Source organism: Antrostomus carolinensis, unplaced genomic scaffold, assembly GCF_000700745.2.
Source record: "Antrostomus carolinensis isolate BGI_N321 unplaced genomic scaffold, ASM70074v2 scaffold18314, whole genome shotgun sequence".
Lineage (NCBI taxonomy): Eukaryota > Metazoa > Chordata > Aves > Caprimulgiformes > Caprimulgidae > Antrostomus > Antrostomus carolinensis.
Window position 1 is genome coordinate 1 of NW_010313015.1, and position 11,372 is coordinate 11,372.

An 11,372-nucleotide genomic window follows, 5' to 3' on the forward strand; every position below is an offset into this window, starting at 1 on the left:
GGTGCTGCAGGGAGGGGCTGAGCAGACCGTGTTGCTTCAGCGCGCTCGGCCGCGGGCAGCGCGGATCCGTCCTGCCACGGAAGAGACGTTAAAATGCAGTTACTGTCACATCCACATGTCGTGACAAAGAAAAAAAAAAACAAAAATAAGCTTTGCATGCGTTTTCAAGGTGAATCATGAGGTCACTTTAACTTTCTAACTATCGATGTTGCTTTTTTTTTTTTGCTAGGCATTCAGATGGCAGAATAAAGGGAGATTTAATTTAAAAAAATAAAAAACCCTCACAAACTTCCTGTGTCCTTAAAATGCCTTATTTCCCCCCTTGCAACGCTAATGTCATTGAGCCATAGTCCTTCTAAGCAGGCAATACAATAAAAAAAATTCAACTAGCATTTTCGGCTCTTATCTGCAACCAAAGGTTAGGAGGTGGTTCATAGAATCATAGAATCGATTGGGTTGGAAGATCATCCAAGATCATCAAGTCCAACCCCTGATCCAACTCCAATTACTATATCATGGCACTAAGGGCCACGTCCAATCTCTTTTTAAAAACCTCCAGGGATGGTGAATCCACCACCTCTCTGGGCAGGCCGTTCCAGTGCCTGATTACCCTCTCTGTAAAGAATTTCTTCCTAACATCTAACCTAAACCTCCCCTGGCAGAGCTTGAGCCCAAGGTTGTGTTCATGTTGTCAGGTACATTAATTCCATGTTGAATTAGTGAGTCACACATTAAGATTACTGAACAGTAAAGTTTTTGAGGTGTTAACAAGCCATTAGTAACCCTTGGTTACTGGGTATCATAAGCAAACTTGAGATTTTCCATAGCTTTTTTAATGTGGTCTGAAATATGGGTTCTCTAGTGGATTGCTACATTTATTTGATCTGTGTAGTGTGTAGTGGGAAACATTATTATTGGAAGCTACATATTTTAAGTGTTGTTCATGACAAAACAAATAGTTTGTCATGTATTTCTTTGACTGTTTGAGTTGGTAGATTTAAATACTTGCTACCTGGTTAAAAAAGTTCTCTAAACCAATAAAAATCAGTGCTTATACTTTAAGGACTGAAACCTTGAGATGGTGAATTTTCATTCAAATTCCTTTGGGTTGAAGTTTAATCAGGTGTAGATGTAATTACTTCTACAATGCTTTTAATATGGGATTTCAAGTGTGTGTAGCTTGTAACTCCAGTGTTACTTTAAACTGGCTGCATTTCTTGCTGCTTTCTAAAAGGCCTCCTGCAATAACATTCTCTAACAGATACTTAGCTTCTGAGACTTAATGGCCTGGTATTAAGAATCTAATGATTTCAAGTGTTGAGTTTGTTTACTGTTTGTTTTTAGGAATGATGGAGTGGAAGTTTTCAGTGGTGTCCAGTACATTGCACAGAAGCATTAAGGTAATGGCTCTGGATTTTTATATTTTGTTGCTCTAGAAGTAACGCTACATTTCTATCATTGATCAAGATAATAAATACTTCAATTTTTTACTTGGTTTCCATAATTTTGTCTGTCAAAAGTACAGAATGTATTAAGTGCCAGAGGATTGACATCTCTGTATGGCTCCTGAGTGGGACAAAAAGGAAAAATGGTTACATTTTTTGTATGTATGTTGCATTTTTATAGCTGCCATCAAACTGAGGAGTAATTATTTGATTGAGGGGGGGTTGCTCTTCACTGAGTTAAAGTCAGCCCTTAGGTCAGATGTTCTTAATTTCATTTTTTGCTGGGGTATTTAAATAAGCATGAAGAACTTGATGATTAATCACTTAGTTAACACGTGTTAAATTTCACTGATTTTGGAGATGGTGCAAGTTAGTGGTGTGGCCTTGGGTGTGTGTTGGGGTTAATGTGAATCTATGTAGATGGCCATATTTCAATGTAATTATTGAGGTAATGATCCTGCAAACTATAGACAGACAGTAGTGTAGCATTCTGAATAAATACATGGCTACTTATATCAGTATTTTGAAATAGAAGATTGAATATCTTGGTTCTTCAGACATCATAATGGTTGCAAAAGGGTCCAAAACCAATTCAGGGTAACTTTTTGTTTCTAGTATGTACAAAATTTAAACTTGTCAGGTATTGAAGACTGTTCTAGACCAATATTGAATTACAGGTATGTAAGCTGGAAAAGGAAGGTTAAAGAAATTGTGCTCCCCTCTGATGAGCAACAATGGTGATCTAGTAACAACAGACCAGGAGAAGGCTGAGGTTCTCAACAACTTTTTTGCCTCAGTCTTGACTGGCAACCTGCCTCCTCACAGCTCTCAAGTTGATGGCCCACAAGACGGGACCAGGTAGACCAAGTCCTTCCCACTGTAAGCGAAGATAAGATTTGTGACCATCTGAGGAACCTGAACATACACAAGTCCATGGGACCTGATCACATGGATCCCAGACTCCTGGGGGAATTGGCTGATGTAGTTTCCAAGCCACTCTCCACGATACTGGAAGAGTCCTGTCAGTCAGGTGAAGTCCCTAGTGACTGGAAGGAAGGAAACATTATACCCATTTTTAAAAAGGGTAGAAAGGAGGTCCCTGGGAACTACTGACCTGTCAGCCTGGCTGTGCCTGGGAAGATCATGGAAAAGATACTCCTAGAAGATTTGCTAAGGCACATGGAGGACAGGGAGGTGATTCAAGACAGCCAGCATGGCTTTACTAGGGGCAGGTCCTGCCTGACCAACCTAGTGGCTTTCTACAATGGAGTAACTGCATCAGTAGGCAAGGGAAGTGATAAGGATGCCATCTGTCTGGATTTCTGCAAGGCCTTTGACACAGTCCCCCACAACATCCTTCTCTCTAATTTGGAGAGTTATGGATTTGATGAGTGGACTGTTCAGTGGATAAGAAATTGGCTGGATGGTCACATCCAGAGAGTAGTGGTCAATGTCCAGATGAAAGATATTGACAGGCTGTCTCCCTCAAGGGTCTATACTGGGACCAGTGCTGTTTAATATCTTCATTAATGATATTGACAGTGGGATTGAGTGCACCCTCAGCAAGCTTGCTGATGATACCAAGCTGGGTGGTGCAGTCAGTGTGCCATCCAGAGGGACCTGGACAAGCTGGAGAAGTGAGCCCAGGTGAACCTCAGGAGGTTAAACAAGGCCAAGTGCAGGGTCCTGCACCTGAGTTGGGACAATCCTAGTTATTGATACAGGCTAGGAGATGATGTGCTGGAAACAAGCCCTGAGGAAAAGGACTTGGGGTACTAGTGGATGAAAAGCTGGACATGAGCCACCAATGTGCATCTGCAGCCCAGAAAGCCAACTGCATCCTGGGCTGCATGAAAAGTGTGTCCAGCAGATCGAGAGAGGTGATTCTGCCCCTCTGCTCTGCTCAGGAGAGACCTCACCTGGAATACTGCATCCAGCTTTAGAGCCCTCAACACAAGAAGGGCGTGTACCTGTTAGAGCATGTCCAGAGGAGGGCTGCAAAAATGATCCAAGGGCTGGAGCACCTCTTCTATGAGGACAGGCTGAGAGAGTTGGGGCTGTTCAGCCTGGAGAAGAGAAGGCTCCAGGAGGACCTTATAGTGCTCTTCCAGTACCTGAAAGGTGCCTGTAAGAAAACTGGAGAAGAACTGTTCACAAGGGCATGTAGCAATAGGATGAGGGGTAATGGTTTTAAACTAGAAAAGGGTAGATTTAGGTTGGATATTAGGAAAAAGTTCTTCAGTATCAGGGTGGTAGATCATTGGAACAGGTTGCCCAGAGAGGTAGTGGAAGCCCCATCCCTGGAGATATTCAGGGTCAGGCTTGATGGGGCTCTGAGCCACCTGCTGTAGTAAAGATGACCCTGCTTACTGCAGGGGGTTTGGACTAGGTGACCTTTGAAGGTCCCTTCCAATCCAAACCATTCTATGATTCTATGAATTGTTGTATGAAAATGTGAAATTTTTAGTACTTGGTGATTATGTTTCTGAAATAGTAACATGAGAGATGATGCTAGACCACAGCAAGATATTTTCTACTGTAAAAGATAACTTTTATTTCATTTCAATTTTAGCTCTTCATGGAAGCACCATCAGAAGTAGAAGAATACTTGGTACACACAAGTGGATTTTCCTGAAAGCTATGTATGTTTTGAATGATCAGTGGGAATAAATTAAAATAAGTGGATTAGAAAAATATGTATGATGAAATTAGTAGATGCATCATTAGCTTTAAAATTGAGGTATCATTGTATTTCAGGCATGTTTGATATAATCTAGAGCTGTGTAGGTTGAACTGGTGAATAGTTTGTGGGTCGTTGTCTGAGAAGCTAGTGAAATATGCCTGTCTGAAATGTTCATACTAAGTCTGACAAAGATTACTTCAAGGTGGCTTTTAATTGTGAATTTGCATTTTATCAGGAGATTAGTATAAGAAAGTTGTTAGGCAAAGAAAACAAAAGGAACATTTAGAGACTTATTAATATAAACATGTAAATGTGATTCCAATTTAATAAAAATATGTGTTCATTTTTCAAAGAGTACAGCTGATACTCTCACCTTCTGGAAATGCTGAGAAATAACTTCAGGATCTGTATTCAGTTTAATTTGACTCCGGTGCTTACAACCAGTGGTTGAGAGGAAGGGGGGATCCACAAGAGTAAACTTGGTTGTTCCTAATGGGTTGTGGTATATTATATATGAACGTGTCATAACTGATTTTTTTATTTAAATTTCTAGAACAGCATGAAAAGTTTCTAACAATGGGAATGTCAGGCGTCCTGATGGAAGATTTCCTGGTAGCTGTAGTACAACAGATAGAGGTAATATCAAATAAGCAGCTGAATTTTTCTGTTAATTGTAATGTATTCCCTTTTTAATACATCTGTATGTGGAAGACAAAAAGCTTATTTTGTGGAATATCTGAATGTATGAATTGTGTTGCAGTTCCCAGTCACTGATATTTAAGTGGTGAATCATGATGAAACTGCCAAACCTGATATGTTGATGAGAAACTTCATACGGATCTGGCTACTGAGATGAAACCGCTTAAATCTTTCAAAAGCTCCTTAATCTTTCAGACATTAACCCAGTTGGTGTCCCTGTGTACAAGCTAAATGCCAGCATGCTCTAGGTTGTAAATAACGATGTTAGTACATTATTTAAATTCTCCTCATGCCTATATTCACATGGATGTGTGCTGTTGCAAAAACTAGCATCTTCAAAGAGCAGAGAGAGGGAGGTGTCAGACCCCTGTAATTTGAGGTCACCTGTCTTATACCAGGTAAATAACAAACATTAGCCAGGTATTAAAGTGCCCTGGTAAGGAAGTGTTGCTGGTGTTTGAAAACTAGTGATGGTGGTTGGGCTTTGACTGTTTTAGAAGGTACTGTTAACTTAAGTCTCCCTCAGATGTGAGCATTTAGGAAAAGTAATATTAATGATTAAAGGTGAAATTTGGTGGTGAATTTTAATGAATTCTAATTATATTAAAGCTGTTTCAGCTCCAGAGCTAAACTGATTCAGAAGGGCTAGTGTAACATTTTACTTACAGCAGGCAAAAAGCATGCTTGTGAACGCTTACCGTGGACGAACAGTAATGGTAGTGGTTTCCCTAAGAACTTCATTCTTGCCTAAGTATCTGAATTTAATCTTTTTCCAATGAAATTGAGTTTAGTTTCACTGGTTCTTGAGTATTCACAGGTTGGTTTTATTTAAGAAGCTAAAATCTAAAGCATGAGGACAGGTTCTAATTTCCTTACTACAACATCTGTAATTTTATTTGACTCTTTATTAAAGAAAGGTACCTTTAAATACCTTGCTAACTACCAGCAGTTTCTTTTGAACAGGCTTTGTCCCAGAATGTGAAGTTCAAATGTGGAAGTGAAACTTCCTGTGCAGCAGTGCTACCTCTAAAATGCTCTATTGTTTATCCAGTGATATTACCAGTAGGAAGTGGAGTGACTTACGTGGCTGGTCTAGAAAAAAGTTGGAAGTAGCAAACCTTGTTAGTGTAACTAACCACTGCATTTTGTCTTTGCAGAGATGCTTGAAGGCTGCTTCTCGATTGAAGGTATGAATTGCATTAAGTGTTATGATTCATTTAAAAGCTTGATGTGGGAATAAGGCTTAAAACCATTGGTATATCTGAGTGGTAAAGAACCTATCCCAAACATGATTGATTGCTTGATGAAAACCACATGTGAATCTGACTTCTAAGTTTAGACTAACATCAGAAAAGGTGAAGTGTTTGAAGATGATAGGCTTCATAGTCTTTATATACCTTGAAACTCTGCAAAACTGGTTTAAATAATGAATTTTAATTTTTAAATGACTGCTTTAAAACCTACATTATTGTCAACCCCATTTATAAGCAGGAGGTGATGTTCAAACTGTGGGATTACAAATGGGATATTTGAAGTGGAGTGGGATTTGTGTGTATCTGCATTATGGAAAACAGGGTGAAACATTTAATGATCTATCTTAGTTTTTTTTTTAATTTGCAGTTCTAACTCAGAGGTAGTCTCAATTTTCCTGTGACTTGTAGGAGAGTTGTATGTAGAAGAATGTGGTCTGGATGCAGTTGTTTATTGCTTGTTGGTGGATTTTAACTTCTGGAGTTTTTAATATTTTGATAGAAGCTGAGAGCCAGGTATTAGCTGATTTTCAAAAATTAACTTTTTGATTCTGATAGGAGGGGGGGAGTTCTACTTGGTTGGTTAGTTGTCTATCTACATACATAGGAAAGTTGAGTGATAGCTGTGCAAGAGAAGCAAGATAAATTCTACTGTGGTATGACTACACTTCAAAGTTAAGTTTCACAGAACTTGCAGAGTACTGATACTAATCCAGCACATGTTTAGTAACCCAGTTTGGTCTGTATGAGAGATTCAATACATAGCAAGTTATATTTTGAGTGATGGAAGAAATTTTTTCTGACCTAATAAGCATCTCTCTTTTTTTAGACAGGAAAATGGTCAAAAAAAGTAGGAAAAAAATCTTTTAGCTTATTCAGGTATGTAACTGAAAAGCTTCTAAACATTTTTCTCATTTAAGTCTAAAGTAACTGCTCAGTTTGTGATTTTTTTTTTATGGATGTTGTCGATATACTTAATATAGTAATTGATCAACTGATGGTAAGTTGCTATTGTATTTAATTCCATACATAGTTGGAATTTAAGAACACTTGTTCCCCAAGGCACAAGGTGTGCTGACAGCTGTACCTAACCTTGGTTAGCTTTCATACCCACAGGTAAAGTTTTAAATAAGTGTACATTATCATTAAAATATGTCAAAGGACTAGAGATTGTTTAATTTTGTGTGTTGCCATCAGAAACTCTATAGAAGAACGGTACACTTCCTATTAAATCTACACTTTCTGTATTGTTTTTGTCTCATCTGTGATGATCCTATCCCGAACCTGAATTCCTTGCTGAAAAACCTAATACGGATCCGGAATCTGAGATGAGATCAAGAAATTTGCTTTAAACTTTTTGAAAAGTATTGTAATGTTTATGGAGTGTTAGACTTTTTACAAAAATGGTAACACCTTAATGTATACAAAGTGTGTGCTTCCTTGCAAATTGAAATTTCTTCCTCAAATGAACTGTTTTACTTAGACCTTGTTCTCCTTTTCCAGTGATGAGTTGGAACACTGTGTCAGTGCTGCTTGACAAATTTGGATGATCTGTAACTGGAAGGAAATGAAGAGTTTTTGTGGCTTGGAGTGGGATGCCATGCTTTTTAAAAGCCTGCTGAAATAGTTGCTGCAGTCTTGTTTAGAGGATACTGTTTTAAGAAACTGTGTGAGAACCAAAAATCACTGTCTCTGCATATTTAAAATAGCACTTTCCCCAAAACATTGAGCTGTCCACTGTAGGAAGGATAGCAATGGTATTAGGGAAACAAGTATTAAGCTTCAATAAATGAGAAAAACACTCACAGTATTGCCCCTTTTTCAAAATACCAGCATCAGCTGAAGATCTGTACTCACTCAAAACAATGTAACTCAGAGGTAAGCCCTGTAAAGACAGGGAGAAAGCAAGATGAGTGCACAAATTCAAACCAATGACTGTACTTTTTGAGGGGGGTGTCATCCAGGAGGTAGGATGAAGTAGATGAGGTAATGGTGGTATGGAAGCATAAACATGAAACCCTGGTAAGAAAGAAATTCAGGTGTAATAAGGAAAGCTGTGGTTACAGAAAAGGCAAGGTCTAAAGCTTGCATTGTTGTCTGTAGCTAGTGAGGGAGAGAAGAGCTGGGGTCTCCCACTTCAGCATGAAAAGCACTTTAGCATGAAAAGGCCAATATGGCAACAGCAGAACTGCCCTTTGAGGAATATGCTGGCAATGTTACCTGCTTGCTGTGCGGGGAAAAGAGGTCAGTAGTGGGAGAAGGGAGTATGCACACTGGGGCTTGTGCTTTGAGCAGTCACTTGAAAACTAACGGTGCTGTGTCACAGTAACAGCATACTTGCTGTGTTCAGCAAATTGGCCCTCTTCCACAGAGGAATGAGGGATCATAAATTGGTCACCAAGAAAATAAGATTTTTAAAGACAAATCCTTATGTGCATAAGGCGCAATCTGCCTTAAAGCATAACTCTCAAACCTGATTGTCAGGAATGCTTTATAAGGGAAGAAACTTGAGAGCGGCATGATACCTAAAAGTTAAAAGAACTACAGTTACTGAATCATTTCAGAATGCACCAAAATACAGAAGAAACAGCATATAGCCTGTAGCCAAAATGACAGCACTGGATGGCAGCAGCTCTCTTCAGAGAGCTGGAGGAATTCCTCTACCTTTCAGGATGTGCCTATAGCTAAATGACAAATTCCATGAAAAGTCCAATTTTCTGTCTAAGTAGTATGAAGTGCAAACCACTACCAGTAGCAGTGCCTAAAGCATTGGGAATGTCAAAAATAAGTATCAATCTGAGTACTAAAGTGTACACTAAGCATCTGACTGAACTCCAGGAGTATATTGTCTTGCTGAGCATCTCCTATGCTTTGGTTATTGTTAGTAAGCAGTAATGAGCTACTTTGGCTAAAGACTGCTCCTTGTCAGCTGCCAACTGTGTGAATTAGTCTATTGGATGTATCGGAATCTGCAGAATTTTACTACAGAACAGCTTTCCCTTCATTGCTTTCAACAGGATTTGTTATTTCTGTTAACAAATGTTACTGACGGGTAGGTCTGTCCATGGGCTGTGTTTTGTACATGCTTTTTCTTCAATAAAGATGAGGATGTGAAAAACCTATTATCTGTTCCATATCAGGCCTGTAGTTGCACTATGATGTTCCTTGACAGCTTGTACTTTTCAAGAGCTACAAAGGCAACGTGTCCTTGTTGCACTGACTGGTACAGCACATAATGGGCATGTGATCTTCCACATTGTGCTTGAGTGACTCCCAGACAACATAAACTATTAGTAATTAATGCTCTCCAGGAGTGGGAAGGGACCAGTCTTCTCCTTTTGCCCACTGAAGTTCCGTGAAAAATCTGGGTGCTGTTGACAGCATCTAGTGAAGCTGTGTGTATATCCAGTAAAATTGGTGGGTATGAGTTACTCTTGTGATTTCTGGGATCAAGTAAAAGACTGGAAATAAAATTTCAGTGTTATGGGTGGCACTTCAGATACCTAAAGTACTTATCAGTTTTGTTCTGTATGTTCTAAAACATTCCCTGGGCATGGTTTGTGACTAGGATTGACAGTCTTAGATCAAGGATGCTAGAGAGTCGTGTTACCTTGTCTATCAGGTGTTAGAGGCCTGTCTCTAGGAAGTGTTGAATCTTAAAAAATAACACACCTCTCACTTGGCATAGAAAATGGTCGATGTGGCCAGTGATAAGGCATGTTGGCTATTTAACTGCAAACCTTTCTGTATGAGTGCTCCTATGCTTTAGGAATGCAAAAGATGGCTAGCCAATGAAAAATATATTAGTAGTATAGAAAGTCCAGTGTTTACAAAAACAAATATTTTAATCATGTCATTAGAGGTTTTGGTGTTTGCAAGCCACTTGTGGATTTAGTTCTGGTATGTTTTTTGAGTCTGATAAGATGTTTTGTACAAGTGATTGAGATAAGGTGTAGTTATGAAGGATGACAAGTTTGGAACACAGGACATGAGATTTCTCTGTGCAAAAGTACTTCACTAAATTTCAGTTTTACAAAATAGCTTGCTAGATTTAAAGCTTTGACTTAAGATTGTGCAGTAAACAGCATGAAAGCACTTCATCTTTTGTGCTTTAAGTAAGTGGTGAAATCTTGTACTAACCATCATTAGTGTTGAACTTAGAAGTGTCACATGGGTGTTGGGCTGTGGTCCAAGAAATTAATGGCTAGATAAACTTTGTTCTGGAATATTGCCATGTATCGTTCTTAGTGGGCAGAAAAAAAAAGCAGAGCCTTTTTTTGAGTTAAATGAGTGGTGTGCTTTTAAGCAAGAGGAGTACCTTGCAACCACAAGGAAGAGTATCTCTGCGTAAATACTTTGCTGCCATTTCAGTAATGAGGTCCCTGTTGAGGTGGGAGGTTTTGTCTGTTGCTGAAGAACTTGTCTTGCCAGTGGAGACTAGATCTGTAAAAGGAGTTGCAAGTGAGTGAAACTAAGCTAGCGGTGGTTATCTTGCCACAGCACCCCCACTGCCATGTGAGTGTGTTTGCTGGTGTGAAGCCTGCTTGAAGCAGTGGATCCTAGTGAACAGAAATTTCCTTGTAAGCTGTACTGTCAAGCTACCAGCTTGCAGAGAAGTGTGCCGCCTTGGCTGCAGCTGTATTGTGTGCCAGCTTCACTGGAGTTGCTGCCTTCTGGTGCAGGCAAGCTCTTATTTGTATAAACACGTAGTATAAAGCTCGGGTATGAGTTTTACCAATTAAAAACAGGCACTGAAATCAAATAACAGTTGGTAGAGAAAGGGAATCCTTAAGATAGGCATGGACACAGCAGAACAAGCAAAATGTTAGACTTTGCCCAAGGAAAGGTATTTTCTGTATTGGAGAGTATTTAACCCTGACTTTGGATCTGTAGTTTTTTGGCACACCCTGTCACACAGTTCTGAGGACAGAATTTAAGTTATAATTTGAATATGAATTCAACAGATCAATGTTAATTTCAAGTGAGTGGAGTGCAGATGGAGACCTTCCTCTGCTGTGTAAATGTCCAATGATTTACATTCTCTGTACTTTGTTATTAGAACTGGTACTACAGGCATTTTTGCTTGTCTGCTCTTGTCTGTTTCCCTTGGAGGATATAAACTAGAAAAGTAGAATTAAAGTGATGAATTCCATTTTCTTTCAAACATCACATGGCTTTTTAGTTGATAGTCCAGTTGAGCTATCAGGGCTATGAAGACAGTACTTCTCTGCCATTGTCTGAAACTTCCTGCAGGCTCCGGAGGACAAAGTGGTGTTTGATGCTCAGAAGAATGGC

The 11,372-nt window shown here is 39.3% G+C and overlaps 2 non-coding genes across 2 annotated transcripts; both read left to right on the forward strand.

The window, feature by feature from the left end:
* Window positions 1-4,915: 4,915 nt before the first annotated feature.
* On the forward strand, window positions 4,916-4,982 carry LOC114818541 (small nucleolar RNA SNORD50). The gene has a single exon (XR_003766193.1). It is a non-coding gene; the product is annotated as a small nucleolar RNA SNORD50 (small nucleolar RNA).
* Window positions 4,983-7,336: 2,354 nt separating this feature from the next.
* Window positions 7,337-7,407, forward strand: LOC114818540 (small nucleolar RNA SNORD50). Its single transcript, XR_003766192.1, has one exon. It is a non-coding gene; the product is annotated as a small nucleolar RNA SNORD50 (small nucleolar RNA).
* Window positions 7,408-11,372: the final 3,965 nt, after the last annotated feature.